Genomic DNA, 16670 nt, shown 5'->3' with positions numbered 1-16670 from the left:
CCTTCCCTCCCGGAAGCAGCGACACAGGATGCCCCTGGATGCAGATGGTCGACAGTCATAAGCAGAAGCCCTAAGGGGGTTTGTATGAAAGATTCTAAAGAAGGGATACGGAGCTTTTGGAAAAATACTGGATTAACGAGAAGACTAAAAGAACTGATTCACAAAAAGGAAAAACAACTGGAGGGCCAAGCCTCTCGCCTTCATTTTTCCAGTTTCACTGTCCACACTGTGCCTCGGGACCCCTCTCCAACTGTTGCCCCATATAACCTTGACCTGCACCATCCAATATGGTGACCACCAGTCACATGTGGCCACCAAGCACCTGAAATGTGGCTAGCGAGACTGAGGAGCTAAAGGTTGGATTTTCAATGGGATTTATTTACATTTAAACTTAAAAATGAACATTCAGTGTAGTTACTGGAAAACATTTAAGTACATCTGAAACAACTTGGATGTGTGAGTCTGATTTTTCAACAGTAAATTTTATGAAATCTAAATAAAGGTCAAGTGTCTCCGAGGAAAATTCGGTGTCCAAAGTGCAAGGTGCTGTAGGTATAAAATACACACTAGATCTCAAAGACTCAGTGTGAAAGAAAATTTAATAAATATTAAGTTGCTTATATGTTTAAATGATAATTTTGGATATATTGGGTTAAGTAAAATACATTATTTAAACGAATTTCACCTTTATCTTTTTACACGTGTAGTGTGACTATTAGGAGATTTTAAATCACCTAAGAACCTAGCATTGAAGGTCTACAGGACAATGCAGTTCTACTCAAGACTGCACAGACTGTGATCCTGGATATTGTCACTAAATATGTTGAAGCCATCTTGGAATGTGACTTTACAGAGTGACATAAGTGTATAAAGTTGTCACCCTAGAGAACTAGAGACTGACTCCAAGGATGCTATCATTTCGGAAATGTAGTCTTTTCTGGATCTCATCCCTACCCCACCTCCACCGTGATGGAGCATCCTTCAGGGGCGTGGACCAGTCCCTTCTGAAAAGAAGCCTGGGGCTTCTCAAGTCCAATCTGATGTCTCCACACCCTGATCACCCTCTGTATTCAGCAGCCTTACCTCAAATGGCTTTGGCTTATTTCAAAACACCAGACCCACCCCGAAACACTTTAAGAATTAACATTGATGAATATATTCAAAATATTATACTATTGGCTCTCAAAGAAGATCCAGCACTATTTTGAATAAAGTCGACGGCATCTCTCTCCAAAGGGACCAGTTATGAAGCCAACCTCAGTCTTTAGGTTAAATTCTGGCATGTTTGTGAAATAAACTACCAAACAGAAAATGACGTTCTTTTATAATCCCTTCTAACGGGTCTCGTCCATCTGAAAACCGCTTTGGTTATTCTCAGATGTTCACTCACACCTTGAGGCAGAGGTTTTTAACTCAAGGTCCACACCCACAGTGTGGCCATGGCTAAAATACAGAGGACCACAACAGTGGAAGGTCTTTTCTGATTTTTTTCTCCACTGATCTCCACCTGGATTTAAGCATTTCCTTCCATTTTAAAGGCCAGCAACAAAGTACTTTATTATTATCGGTACCTATGATGTCACCACAGCTTTTTTTTTTTCACATGAAAACACCGTTGTTCCAGAAATCCTGAAAATATCATTTATGCACATCATGACTTTAAAATCATGATAGTTAATTCTTCCTGACCATAGCCCTTCATAATATACAGAGGAAAACTCTTGGTCAGTTTCTAATGTGGTAGTCATTCAATGCATTCTCTACCTAGTGATCCAGACTTCTAGAATGTTTTATGGTCTTACCTATCTACACCTGCTTCTCCTTCATGGACACGTGTGGAAAAAAGTCAACCATTTAAATTATTTGTTACAGTTTTGCAAACATGGACAGTTCAAATGAGAATGTTGGATTACTTATAAGTTAACACTGTCTTTGGAAATATGATAGGCATGTGAGTTACAAGTCTATACCAGGCAAGTTCAAGCACATCTGATGAGTAAGCTAACTATTAAAGTGTGTTATTTAAAGTCATTTTTAAAATACTGATGACAGATCGGACAGAGAGAGAGGTCGTGCATAATGTTAACTTCTGTGAAAGTCAGTGTATCTGTGTATTTTTTTGTTGTTGTTCTTTCTAATTCTATGTACTTTTTACATTGAAAAATGTTTTTACACTTTATTTAAATAAATTAAAAATATGAATTTTACATAAAAAATAAGAAGGGATACATAGGTTTCACTAGACGGCCAAAAGGATACATATCAAGAAAAATGGTTAAAACCCCCAACCTAAGCATTCTGTTCCTAATCCAGGGCCCTGAAAAGCCACGTGTTCTTGACTAAAGACACCTGCTCCTTGTAGACTCCACACTGTTACCTAGAGCCGCACATGGTCAGGCTCACACTGCTTACGCCACCCACCACCAAGTATAAGAAAGTTTCTCTGTACTCCTCCTCTGTTACTGTCAGCACAAAGAAATGGTAGAGAAAGGAAGATGACTTTTTAAAGAAGCGATGGTATACAGCTTCACCCAAGAAAGCCCTGGAAGCTGGTGATGACAGAGATTTTAGAGCCTGGGAAGCAAACAGCAACTTCCTAGCGACTCAAATACCATTAATTTCTCTTGGAACCCAGTTGGCTCTTCCACCTTCAATATGAAAAGTGATTAAAGTTTTGCCTGTTATTACTGAAGCTATTTCCCTCCATCAGTTGAGTCCCATATGGATGTATATTTAGAAACTCCACAGCACCTTCCAGTTCAGAAGGAAGTTTAGCAGGGCTGACATAGGAAAACCAGGCAAGGGAGAAGAACGTGATGCATATTGGAGGCCTGCATTTCTCAGCACTGTTGACCCAACATTGAGAAACACCCCTGGCATAAAAACAATGCTTTTAGAAATTGTATTCTTTTTTTTTTTTTAAACGCCAAAACCAAGATTCAGCCCACAATTTAATATTGTCGATACATGTTCCTCATCACACGACCGGCACGCCAACTGCTACCTAAGCCGTTCAAGCTCCTCAAATCCCACACCCACACACGCTGAACTCATCTGCTCCCAGATATGAATAAAGATGAAGAGCATCTTGAGGAAATAGCTCCTTCATTCTCAAATGGCAAAAGCCATGGAGCAAACTGCTCACAGTGTCTGCGGAATTTCTCAGAGGAAGGAAAGACCCCCTAAAGCCACCATTTTGTCAGAAAAGACATCACATCCTTCTCTGGCCATCTGCCCACTGGATATTTTAAATTAAAAAGGACCTCAGAAGTCCTTTCCAATGTTGCGGTTCTATGATTCTCTCATAAAGAAATGATTTTTCTTTGCTATTTTACTAAACTTAGGTTTTGGGAGGTCAGCAGCCCAGCGCGGCATCTCTTTACGGAGAAGAGTTGTAGGAGACCCTACGAGGTGTGAGTTGGTAAACAGTGCAAGCTATTAACAGCTTCTTCTCTAAAAGAATTTATTTTTCCTTCATCTCAAGCCACAATTGAAGGAAATCTCCAACACTCAAATGAACTTTTCAAATGTTTGCTTATAAATTGGAGGTTTTCCACTCCATGCATTAGTATTTATTCATTCTTTCATTCAATAAGTAGCTACTGAGGGCCTACTGTGTGCCAGGTTGGTGGCGAGCATCAGATACGGCGGTATGAAAAAGGTACTTCTCTGCTCAGAGATGTTGCACAAGGTGGCTAGGTGCCTGGCTAAGCTATGGTGACTTCTGTCTTGGTCGGCTCAGGCTGCCGTGACAAAATACCATAGACGGAGTGCAACAGGAATTAATTTCTCCCAGTTTTGGTGACTGGAGGTTCAAGATCAAAGTGACAGCATGGTCAGTGTCTGGTGAGAGCCCTCTCCTTGGGTTGCCGAAGGCCGTGCGCTTGCTGGATCCTCACGTGGCCTTCCGATGGGGTGTGTGGGCGAAACAAGAGGAGGCAAGCTTTCTGCTGTCGGCCCCACCCTCCTGACCTCACCCCGACCTAATCACCTCCCAAAGGCCCCATCTCCAAACACCATCACACCTCCTTCACAGCAAATGTGCTATTTTACCTCTGTTAATTCAACAGACCTAACTGCTTCAAATCCACCTCAGAAGAGTAGGTTGTTGGCTTCTCTGGGGTTTGGCTCCTGCAGTGGGTTGGGGGGGGCGGTCAGGGTCCCAGACACCAGCAGGGGTGAGAGCTCCTGCAGCATCTCACAGCTCAGTCCTGAGGGCCCAAGAGGCTGAGGGCTTGGAGGAGAGTGAAATGGCCTCTGACACCCAGGTCAGCTCCTGCAGCAGGGATCCCCGTAGTGAAGCCAAAATCCAGGTAAGTCACAAATCCTTCCTTCAAGGCCTGTCTGCAGCTCTAACGCTTCTCAACATCAAGTTCAATCAGGCAATACAATGAAACAAAAATAACACAAAATCAGAATAATACCCAGATTCACTGTATTATAATAAGCCTGAGATGTTCACAAAGCTGCAATTACAGAGTGCTTTCAACCAGGCCTGATGAAGTAGGCTGGGTGCTCCTCCACCTCTCGGCTGTAGAAGCCAGCATCCACCAAGCTCAACCCCTCAACTGGAAATAATTCAGCTCTTCCAAGGTCTGATCACTTCTTAAAAGCCTGCACAATCGCAGGCAGCCTGGAATGGAAAGGGAGTAAAAGAGGGGAAATTTCACCCATGTAAGTGCAAATCTAGACATGACCCCAACTAACACCCAGGGCGACTGACCTATCAGAGAATCACCCCCCCGCCCCCTGCAAGCAAACAATCAACACACACACCACATGGCGGCTGGGTGCACCGTTTCCCCTTGATCTTGAATCCATGCAGAAGCAATCAATAGCTCTTAGCTGGGTCTGTGACATCCAGACTTCCACAACGGAATGTCAAGCTCCTAGTGATGTTTTCAACAGAACGAAGGGGGAGAACACACTCCTACATGTCTCTTCCCCCATCTACTGTTAAAATTGAAGAGGCAAGTGAGGATATTCGGGTGTCTCTGGGTGAACTGAAATCAGGCTGGGGCTGTCCTGAGTACCGCTCGGCCACAGCACACAGGGCCTAGGGACAATTCGAATTGGTTCTTTGCAAGGGCTTTTAGCTCCTTACAGCAAGGTATGTAGGACAGGGAACAGGAGAGCCATCTGGCAGACAGCCAGGGCTCAGAGCCCTGGGGTGACTCTCACGGTGGCCACCCAGAGACTGGCCGGATCACATTCAAAATCAGAAATTCCAACTGCAGGCCTTAGCTTGGCACAGCTTGGGGATGGAGAGTCCCACTCTCCAGCAGGAGCCTGAAGACAGCCTCTGGATGTGCTTTGTTTTGTTTATTTTTTAAATTGAATTAGCTTTACCATTAAACATTAGGAGCTTCCACAGTAAAACCTAGATTTCTGACTTTGGGGGGAAAATCCGAAGCTCAAACCTGCAGCGCTTGTGCAGGCAACAGGAAGGCAGAGCTAGCAGGACCCTGAGCTCGCTTCCCCGGGGATCTTGTGCCACCTGAATATGATCAAGGACTCCTCTCCCTCCATGATCTCATGCCCGGCTACACAAAACCCTAGCAGAGCATGCCGGTCCCCAAGTCATGCTCACGTGACTTGCCTTCTCCCGAGATGCCACCATCAGGCTTGCGCGGTTGGTGGGTATATGTAATCAGTCTTTCGAGATTCAGTTCAAATGCCCCTGGCTCCAAGAAATCAATTCTGATAACCTTGCGAGAACTAACCAGGCTTTGTTCAAGACTCTTAAACATTATCTTGTGCTTGTTTTACTGAACCTCTTTTCATATGTGCTGTGGACATAATAAGCAATCAATAATGTTGTGATCAATACTAATAACAAATACTAAAATAGTGGTAAAATAAGATTGTGCCAGACACTATTCAAAGCACCTTATACATATGGTAAGCCTCATTTAAGCCTCACAATGACCCATTATTATACCCATTTTACACAGAGAAAACTGAGGCATATTAAAAGTTAGGAAATTTTCCCAGATTCACTCACTCAGCTATTAAGGGGCAGAAGAGGAATGAGAATAGAGTCTGGCTACCTTTGGATTAGTTGGTGGATGAAGAGTAAGACAGAATGAAGGGAGGGACAGAAGAAGGGAAAGTGAGCGAGAAGGAGAGAGTTCATTTGTCTGATGAACTGTCAGGAGTCGAGAATGGCAAACGGGGCAGGGGCAGCGGTGCGTGCTAGTAAATTTTAACAAGAGACACTCCAGGGGAAAAAAAGGCATTGCTTTATAACGTCTGTCAGTTTCTGTGGTGTAAATGCCGCTACCATACCAGATTTCAAGCTACAATATGATATCACTGAGCGCAGAGTTGAGAGAAGACACGTGAACCCTCGTCAGTACTAGCCAGTACTAACACACCAGCTCTAACACATCGGGGCGTAGGTGTGCCAAGGAAAACGTCAGATGGAGAGACAGGTGGGACCGGGTGATGAAGGACCTATTAACCCGTAATAAGGATGTAATCCTCTGAGATGCAACCAGGAGTCACTTGAAAGTTTTTAGGAGGGAGTGACATGATTATACGGTTATAAGGAGTTAGACACAGATGAGCACACAGTCGAAATGTTCGGAACTCCTCCTCCATCTTTCCTACGCCCTTCCTGAGTGATGGTCATTGCTGCGAGGAAAGTTATAGAGTGTTCCAGTCCTTTCCTACTCTGTCCCTTGGCCTGCTGGCTGTAATCCCTTCCACCTCCCCACTCCCACCCCCTGACTCTAGTCACAGAGCCTCGGGATTGTGGAGTGTCTCCATCTATCCTTATTGGATCTGTGGTACACAAGGGCTGGAAGTCCTAAGCAAAGAAGTCAGAACCAGCTTGAAGAGGAAAACCATCATCCGGAGCGTAAATAAAACAATGCCTCTGGAAGCCACCGCACTGGGAGGGGCTTTCGAAACCATCTGGCTTCCAATCATCCACTTACTGGGGAAGTCATCTTAACCAGTCCAAAGACACAGAGCTGGTTAGGGCCAAAGCTGGAACTAGAACCCAGGGGCTTGGCTCCCAATCAAATATTCGATATATATTTCTGAGAGGCTGCATCCCCCTTGCAAAGTCAAAAGCTTTCCTGGAAGAGCCTTTTATTCTACTAAGCAAGTTCCACATCACCCACAGAACAGAAAGAAACACCGTGATCTCCAGGAGCAGGGATGCCCTGCCACCTTCCCCCAACACGGGACAACACGAGCCGCGTGCACAGGGAACACTGCAGGCCCTCAGGCCCTCGCCATCACTCAAGGCCTTGCTATCCAGTTTAACCATTCTCCAGATTCTGGTCTTTTCCGGTGGGTCTCCCTCCATCTGCCTGCACTGAGGCCACTTTCTGATCAGTAGGAACTGGGCAGGGAAAGGAAAGAAAACTTTCAAAGCTATTGTGGGAGCTCTGCTTTAAAAAAACAAAAATTGAAAAGAAAAGAAATAAAAATGTTGGAGAAGCTGAAACTTTCGGCTGAAGTGCAGTGTAGTCTCATAATTCAACCTCACTTGAGGCTGAAGTTGGCCAAAGCACCAGGACACCCGGCCAAGGCGGCCACCGGGAGCTGAAACGCCGGCCAGCGTTCACCCAGTCGGGAGCCAGAGGCCGCGGCCGCTCCAAGGAAGCACACCTCCTAGCTCTTACAACGGCGTCCCTCGGCCTGGAGGGGGCCCTGACAGGTGACTTCTTTCAGCGAAAGTTGGTGTCCACTTCCCCGAGCCCATCAGTATCCACGACCACGACCCCTAAGAACAGGGCGGATGACGCCAACTCTTTGCACCAGGGAAGTGAAAACTGATCCGGGGAAAGAGACCCCAGAGAGGTGACAGTGGCGGAAAGGACCTTACGACGTTCCAATTTGCCAGGCCCGTCCCAGTTCACACCCACTTCTTAAGAGTGACAACCCCACTCCATTTCATTCTCAACAGTACCCCGATTAGGGACGACACATTCCCCTAGTCACACGTGTCTATCAACAGGATTCAAGGAATCCGTGAACTTGAACGGAAAAAAAGCCACAAATCTGTTTTCTAACACTGCACTACAATTTAGCATTTAATTCTATTGCAAATGCAGGCCACAACACTTACACGCCAAGAGCAGTACCCGTGACGGTGTCACCAACCCAAATTGGACATTTTCCTGTCATAGCGCGGGTCTGCAGGCACCTCACAGCGGCATTAAGCTCATCCCTGCTTCAAAACGGCGGTGCCCACAGGTTGGAGCTTGTTGGGCACCCATGAGGAGGTCACAGTGGCTTACATACTACATATAATTATCTCAATAAGGTTTCTGTGATAATCTAATGTATTGCAATTTATACATTTAAACACATCCTTCTAGGGTCTCTAAACTTGTCAGACTGGCAAAGGGCGCCAGGACATAATTCAGGTTAAGAGCCCTTGGTCTGGTGATTGAGAAGCCGCATTAACCAGGGGCAGGGAATGTGGGAAAGCACGCCTGCCCGCTGGCTGAGGGCTGAGCCTGCCTTTGAGGTGAGCTAGACCTTGAGGAATGATTTAGGTGCATTATTTTTAACTTGTACGCCTCTCCTTCAGGCCCCTATCACTCCCATTAGCTCTCTCCGTCTTCTCTTATTTTTATGCCTTTTTGTCTTATCTTTTGAGGTTGGCTTATACCAAATATGCCTTAGTCTTCCCGGGCTAACTGCTGGGTCCTCTTCCTTTGGGTGGTCTTGTAATAGAGGAGAACAAATCTGACTCCATATATTGGATCTGTTCCTTTAGTTTTGACCACTGTGCCCTGTTTTCTAGGCTCAGTCTTGCTGGCTCTGCACCTTTTGTAAAACAATGTTGCCTTTCGCCTGAAATACACAGGAGAGCCTATTCTCCGGGCTCTGACCTTTAAGGATGTTAGCATTTCTGCACTTATGCAGAGACGGCAAGTTGCAAAACAGAGAATAACCTTTGTCTTGTTGGAGGTTTACAGTGACACCATGGCCTGACCCATGTGGATGGCTGCAAGAACAAAGAATTCCTGCAGCAAGAAGTTTGCAACAACCAGCCACACCCCCTCCCCTGGTTTTTTTTTGCATAAAAGGAGCCTGTATTCTGACTTGAGTAGGATGGTTCTCCAAGACATTAGACTGCCATTCTCTTGGTCTGCTGGCTTTCCGAATAAAGTCGCTATTCCTTGCCTCAACACCTCATCTCCCGATTTACTGGCCTGTCATGCGGCGAGCAAAAAAGAGCTTGGACTCAGTAGCAGTCCGTTTACCCTGACAGCTTGCCCCTCTTGCCTCCTCTTCCTGCCTACCTCCACCTCCACTGCTTCTCTGCTGCCTCTCTCTTGGGCCTCTGACCTGGCTGGCTACCCGCCATCCCTCTTTCATGGGTCTTGAAGCCAATGCTTCGGGCACCAAGAGTCTACACCATACCTTCCACTAGGGGAGCATATTAATTTTGTTTATAGGAAGTGCTTTTGAGAAGCAACGAAAAAACAGACTGACCGACCACCCAAATAAACGACCACGAAACACTCTGTGGAAAGAGACTATACCACTTTGCCAACCCAGGCTTAAATAGAATTTGTAGGAAGGATGAAAAACATTCCTGCTTGATAATCCCTCATGAGCAGACGGCTGAGGAAGGTCAGCAGACTGGGCCGGGATTCTTCTCAGAGCATAAATCCCCAGGGTAGCCAAGGCAAGTAGAATGCTTAGTCACCGCTAACAGGGTGAGCCCTCTGTAGGCAGGCCCGAGCAAGGGCTGCCTTCCCAAACCAGAGCTGAGGCTGGAGCCCAAGGGGAGAAGCCAGTGCGACTTCATGACCTTTGTGCTTTAGCTCCGGACAAATAAACACTGTTCTTTCTCCCTGCCTTCACCAGGGGAGATATTTGTAATGAAACAGCTCTCTCCCAGCAAGGTACTGATGACTTATACGCAGACTGAAAATTCTATCAATGACCTAAAAAAGAAAGGAAGAAAGAAAGAAGAGATTAAAAGAAAAAGAAAGAAAAGAAAAGAAAAAGAAAAGAAAAAGAAAAAGAAAAGAAAAGAAAAGAAAAGAAAAGAAAAGAAAAGAAAAGAAAAGAAAAGGAAAGGAAAGGAAAGGAAAAGAAAAGAAAAGAAAGAAAAAAAGGAAATCAAATTGAATTTGAAAACATACTTAGTTTTGTCAAGAATTACTCCATGCTTAAGAATGACTCACAATATTTTATTTTTTTATGCTTGTCTCCATTTTACTTCTAACAAAAGGCACAAATGCTTTTTCAAAAACTGTCTAAAAGTGTAGTGACCCTTGTACTAGACAAGTGTTACCATAAAAAGCAGCCGAGAGAGCTTAGGATAAATTTGAAACCATAAATTTTATAAACTTAACTAATTGTTCATTTATCTGCTTGAAAAAAAAAATCTTGTTTTCATCAGGGTGGTTCTTTTTCACTATTTATTCATTTGTTTATTTTAATTGTATTTTACAGCTACTACTATTAATTTCACCACTTTGGGAAAATACATTCCAAATCTTGAGAAGGCTGCAGACTTCATTTTTACGTACAATGGACATTTCTTACGTCATGCATTAATTCACTAAGTTTTTATAAAGAATATATAGATACATACTAGTCTGTCAGATAGAAGAGCATCAACCACTTGTAGAACACAGCTCATCAAAGCCACAATCTGAAGATAAAATACTAAATTTATTAATCTTATGGGTTAATCTATTTAAATCTCAAAATAGATTAAGATATTATATTTTTATTTAAAATAAAATCCATGAGGGAAAAGCATCTCAGGTTTTACTTGGTAATATCTTCTTTTTCTTTTTCCTCCTGTCCTCTTCTTCAAATTCCACAGATCCTTACTATTTGGCTTCTCCTGTTATTAAAAGTAGGTCAAGATCAGATGCTCTGGTTCTTGATGATTTTTTATATTTAAATCTCTAACCAAAACTGAGAATTTTAATTCATACGATGTATTGCATAAAAATATTTATTCCTTGTATTCTGAATAAAAAGGTTTCATTTTTTCATAACCTTGTCCCAGACCATGTTGCTTAACAGTAATTGTTATTCTGTCAACAAACGCGTATTTATATGATTTAAGATAAATACACCACCAAAGAATTGTCCCAGCGGAAGTGCTGTGCGGGCCCTTTAACGCTACACCACACGGGAAAAGGGAAGTAAGTGGAGGATATGGACGACATACGTGGGGTAAGGGTACAGCTAACTCCACTATCACCCCTGCAAAGCTAGCAATTGGGAACCAGAACATCTGCCCAGGTAGAAACGGGTTTTCCTTCATTTGGTCCCTCACAGAAGACCATTTCTCTCGGCTGCTGCCACACCTGATTTCAGTGTCACGTCCTTTATTCTCTGACACTGCTGCAATCCGGCTAACGCAGACCCTCTGCCTCAGAAGATCACCCTTCTGGGATGACCTGATGTTTAGGGCTCTCCCTGAGGAGTGGGGCAGCTGTCTGTATTTTTTTCTCTACTTACATAAAGACAATACGTATTGCTAATGAATTCTCTAGAAAGTGAATGCTTCCCTTGAGATAACTCAGATTCAGATCAGTCAGCCCAATATGGGTGGCAAGACTGAAGAGGCAGGTAAGAGAGGAAGGGGGAAGACGGCATCTCTCAGGCACTCTCTCCTGGGCCATCTCAGCCACACCAAAGCCCTTTGTCAGCCAAGCCCCCAACCCATGCCTCACCCTCACCCCCTTCCTCCTTCACTACCCCTCCCCCATCACCGCCTGGGGGCCTCTGGCCTGGCCTGTCACAGCATCAGGGATAGAAATCCTGTTCCAGGTGACAGAAAAGGCAACAAGTCTCCACCATCTGCCTGGAACTCCCACCCACCCTGCCACGATGTGATTCTGAGAAACAGGCTTTTCGAAGTTCTCCCCCTCTGTGTTTCCTCTAGCTGACTTTTTGTTGGTTCAACTCCCGGGGGGGGGGGGTGGGGACATGTAGTACTGTGGCTACAGAGACAAGACAGAGAATGTTCTTAGAAATCAGAATTCTGTCCTACGAGAATGCCTAGGGGCACATGGAATCCCTAAACTGCCAGACCAAGTCTCCCCTGCAAAGGGGCTCAGTGAGCGAGATGGTAAAGAACTATCATTCCCCTTTCTGAGCCCCAAGTATGTCTACTTAGAAAGATGTTGGCTTATCTCAGATTTATATCAGCCTAAACTTTAACCCAACGGTCAGAAGCCAGAAGAAATAATCCCAAATCATTTCATTGTATTCAAAAGGATTTTTCCTTCTGACGCAGTACATTTTTTCTGATTTTCACAAATGCTTGGGGGTGGGGCAGGACAGCGACTCTCCACTTGACAGGGGGACTTGGCTGAAATGGTTCAGAATCCATTTCATTTCATTTAGAATAATCTAAAGGGTTGCACAGTTAATTTTTTATTCGAAGGTTTATAAATATTCTGCTGTAATTTTTTTCAAAAGAGGCACATACTTGTGGTGGTTCATCCACTGTATGATCGTCACCTTTTCTGGTTATGCTGAACAAGGCATTTATGAAAAATGAGCAAAATCGTCTACTTTTTTAAATAAACAAGTTTTTCCCTAATTAATTTTCCCTAATTAATTTAAAGAGCCTGAAAAGAAGCCACAGTGAACATAATCCATTTTTGCATAAATATTGGTTTTTTTTGACCAAGGGTCAGAAGACAGTGGTTCTAGCACTAGTGATGCTAGGAACACGGAGTGGCCTTGAGCACATCACTCAGTCTCCTCCCCACTTCTGGATTGGAAGGGGTGATATCTGAGATCACTCTAGCTCTAATAGTCTGTGATTCAGTCACTAGAAAGAGATGCATTTGCAGAATAGTTTCCACAGTTTCTGTCCTAGGAGCACATCTCTGCTCACATTCGGATCCCCTCTTTCATTTCTCCTCACATTTAAAAAGGGAATGTCCACGAAAAGATTCAGAACAGAAGTCCAATGCCAGCTGCCAGTTCCCTAAATCTGCTCCCAGTCCCAGGACCCCATCCTCCCAAGGTGCACCCCATCGGGCTCTAAGCAGGGGAAATATGCACCATCAGTCTCCCCAGTTCCACAGCCACAGGGGCTCCCAGGCAAGGACTGGCACTGACAGCATGCCCCCGGGGTTTGCTCATTTGTCACCCACCCTTCCTGTGGACAAAGGATCTCTGGTACCAAGTGGGGTTGAAAGCATGGGACACACCACTTCTCTATCCACAAATCCCACCACTGATTGGTTGGATGACAATGAGCAAACAAATTAATTTCTCCATGGTTTAGTTTCCTTACCAACAAAATGGGAAAAATAATTGTCTTCCAGGGTTGTCATAAGGATTAAAACCCAAACTGCACGTGAAACATCTATTGCCTGCACAAAGTAAGAGCTCAGTAAATGCCAGGGCTGACTACTATCATGACTACCTGCCTCCCCGGAACAGCTCAGCAACCTGACAAAACACCATGGTGTGCATTTGAAGTCTTGCTTCAAGAGTTGCCAAGGGACATGTTCCAACCTGTTTCTACAAGCAAAGAGAACCAGCCTGAGCACAGAACCAAGCAATAAGCATCCAGAAAGAACCTGGCCTTGGGGCGCCAAAAGTTCAACGTGGCGGAGTAAAGAATTTAATTCTGGAATCCTACCTCAGTTATCCAGGTAATTCAGAAGCCAAAGCTCTATCCCCCTCCACGCCTGGCCTTGCGCTCAGGAGCTGCACCCAAGCCTGTCCCAAGGGAATCCCCGTTCCCTCCTTGGGGCTCTGAAGCTGGCGGTGGGGAGGCAGGGAGCTCGCTGCTTCAGGGGTGGCCCGGAGGGGAGTGACTCAACTCAGGATTCCTTCTGGAGCCCTGGCCAGTCGACGTCTCTTTCAGAAGGGTCTGGCCAAGGCGGCAGGCCCAGAAAATGGGACTACGCTGTGCTCCGCTTTCTCCCAGCTCTGGTCCAGAGAGCCGGGGATGTTGTCTGCAGGGCAACCGCAGAGACGGTTTGCGGCCCTAAAAGCCTGCACGTGGGAGATCTGAACAGGGAAGTCCAGGGCGTTTTGCAGGGATCCGGGCCCACGCAACCCCCAAATTCCTCTTCTCTGGAGCCTGTAGGATTGGATTCTCAGCTCAAGGCACCACTTTGAGAGGGGCGTGCGCCTTCTCAGACAGAGAAGGGTTAAATGAGGTGCTTCCAGGCCTGTGACAGCCCAGTGTGTCCCCCAGCAGGATAAATGGAGCCCGGGGACTGCCCCTTCTTCGCCATAGCAGGCGAGGTCCCCTCGCATAAATGGCCTTCCTTTCCAGGTTGCTGGGGTGCAAAGGAGGAAAGCGCCTAGCCTTCTGGCATCCGCCAAACCGTCTCTAACAGCCGAAAGGATATACCTGGGGGCCGAGAGGTGGACGGACCCACTTCTGCCCGGGGCTCCGGGTCTGGGAGCCGGGCCTCCCGTCACCCGATGCTCACACCCCCTTGGCCCTGCGTTTCGCTGCACGCCCTCCAGGTCTGCGCTCCCGAGCCTCCCCGGCGGCTCGGGGCTCCCCCCACTCCCTCGCTCCGCCCAGGTGCGTTGTGCAGAGGGGCGGCGGGGGGGGGGGGGTGGCTCCCACTGCAGCCTCCGCCCCTGCGCTCTCCTCCAACCGGTTGGGACACCGGTTTACTCGCCAGGCGCTGGGAACTCCCCCCTACCCGGCACACAAGCCTCTCCTTCGAGTCCCGGAATCCCCTTCCCACCCTGCGGCTGTGGAAACATCCCTGACTCCCGAGCTCCTGGCAGGGAAGGTGGGTCTGCCGACCCGGTTGCGGAGGTGGAGGGGTAAAGAAGCGGGTGTGGGGGAAACAAGGGAACCCTGGTCCTCTTCCAGCTAGGAAAAGCTTCCCTGGTCCATGACCTGACCACTCAATCGCCGCCCAAGACGCCAACGTACTCTGAATCGAGCAGTTTGTTTCCCCTGGAGAAGAAGATCGCCCCATCCCAGGCACCCAGAAGCCTGCCTTCCCCAGTCCCCCTGGGCCCCAGCATTCCGGGGCTCCAATCTGCCTCTCTGCGCCTCCCCAGGTGCCCAACCCTTCCCCCATCTCTATTTACACACCCGGCCAGCGCCCTCCAGACTCAAATTCCTTTTCCTCCGCGTCAGAAGACGGCTCTGGGCTGGCCCCTCGCCCACTTTAGCAGAGCCTTTTGGTCCCCCCTCAACCAGATCTATCCCCACCCTCAGCTTCCTCCCCCACCCCACCAGCAACCTTTCCCTCACCAAACCACTTACTTCACCCACCCGGATCTGCACTTGCCTTCCCACGGCGCACAGCCGCAAGCCACTCCAAGGGTTTCATTACCGAGTTGGGGGTGGCCTACGTAAGAACCGACCGACTCCCGCCGCGCTGGACAGAGCCCCAGGGGTGGGGACAGCCTTCCCCCTTGTCCCACCTATCTTATTTCACCATCTCGGCTCCTACCCAACCCCTACAGGCAGGATAAGCACTGCTGGGTCCCAAACCCTCGCCTCTCTAGCGGGAGCTGCAGGGAGTGAAAAGTCGACTGGCAAGAACACACAGTGAGAAATGGGCAGATGCATACGGCAAAAGAGGGGGGGTGGGTACTGGGGGAAGGGAGCAAACGAAAAGTAGACGTGCAACTTGCACCGCACTGGGTGAGCACCGCGCAGGGAGGGGGCACAAAAGTTTGCAGACTATTGCACTGCAGCCAAGCTGCACGCCAGCAAAGCGGGTGGACCCCCGCCCTCGCCAGGAGGGATCTCTCCAAGGATCTACTCCGGGGAAACAGGGGGATTGGATACGGCTCAGAAATGGGGTGATAGTTCTCCTCTGCCTGTTCTGGGAAGGGTGCCCTAGGCATCCGGGCAGAGGGGACGATACCGCGCTTTGCGAAAAGCAACAGGCGTCTGCACCTTACCTTGCGCCAGTCCCGGGCCGGGGTGCCTGCTCCATCCTCGTGGCGCAGGGATGAGGCGTGGGGTGCGTCTGCCTGGCGCCCTGTGTGCGCTGCCAGACCCGCAGCGGCCGCTATCCCCACCCGACTACTAGATGGGCTGCCTGCCTCGGAGCGGGCCGGCCGGGTGGGCTAGTTCCCCGGCCGCGGCGGCCGCGGCGTTGCTTCGCGGCGGCTGGAGCGCCGGACGCCGGCGGTGCGTGGCCAGGCTGGCGTCCTCCGGCGCCTCCACCGAGCGAGGGCGCGGCCCCGCGCGGCCGCGCGAGGCACCGCTTGGCTCCCGCTGCTGCGGCGGCCGCTGCAGACCCTGCGCCGGGCCCCGGAGCCTTGCAGGAGGAGGAGACAAAGACCGGAGGGAGGCGAAGCGCCGCTCGCCCAGATACGTTCGGCTCAGTCACTAGAGGGGAATCGCCTCCAAACCCGGGCCGGGGAGGAGGGAGGAGGAGCGAGGAGGCTGGAGACTGGAAAAGCAGCAGGGAACGAACGTGACCGCCAGAGCCCGGCTACTGCCTCGCGGGCGCGGCCCTCACGCCTCCCGGGTGGGGGGTCCGGAATGGAGAGAGGGGGCGGGGGCTGAGCGATTGCTGCAGGAGGAGGTGAGCCGAGGTGGGACTGTTAGCTCTCCCTGCCGCCCTCGCCCTCCTTCCTCCCAACCCCTCGCATAGCTCCACTCTCAGGATGCTATGGCCCGATTCTTTCTCCTGTTTTTCTAACTATTGAAATCAGAGCTGAAATTTCGCTGGCAGAAGCAGCACAACGTGGTGTTGAGTTGATTT

The 16670-nt window shown here is 48.1% G+C and overlaps 1 protein-coding gene across 2 annotated transcripts in view; it reads right to left on the bottom strand.

Moving 5' to 3' along the window:
• LRRC3B (leucine rich repeat containing 3B) overlaps positions 1-16021 on the bottom strand; it is a 79727-nt gene extending 63706 nt beyond the window's left edge. Inside the window, exon 1 of one of the 2 annotated variants that reach the window (XM_010987810.3) lies at positions 15859-16021. The gene's annotated coding sequence lies outside the window, so the exon portion shown is untranslated. Of the gene's footprint in view, positions 1-15211; positions 15474-15858 lie in introns of those variants that run through there. The other variant, XM_031435258.2, reaches the window with a different exon arrangement.
• Positions 16022-16670: the final 649 nt, after the last annotated feature.

Source organism: Camelus dromedarius, chromosome 2 (genome assembly GCF_036321535.1).
Source record: "Camelus dromedarius isolate mCamDro1 chromosome 2, mCamDro1.pat, whole genome shotgun sequence".
Taxonomy (NCBI): domain Eukaryota; kingdom Metazoa; phylum Chordata; class Mammalia; order Artiodactyla; family Camelidae; genus Camelus; species Camelus dromedarius.
Note: the sequence above shows the minus strand (reverse complement) of the source record. Positions and strands in the feature narration are given on the sequence as shown.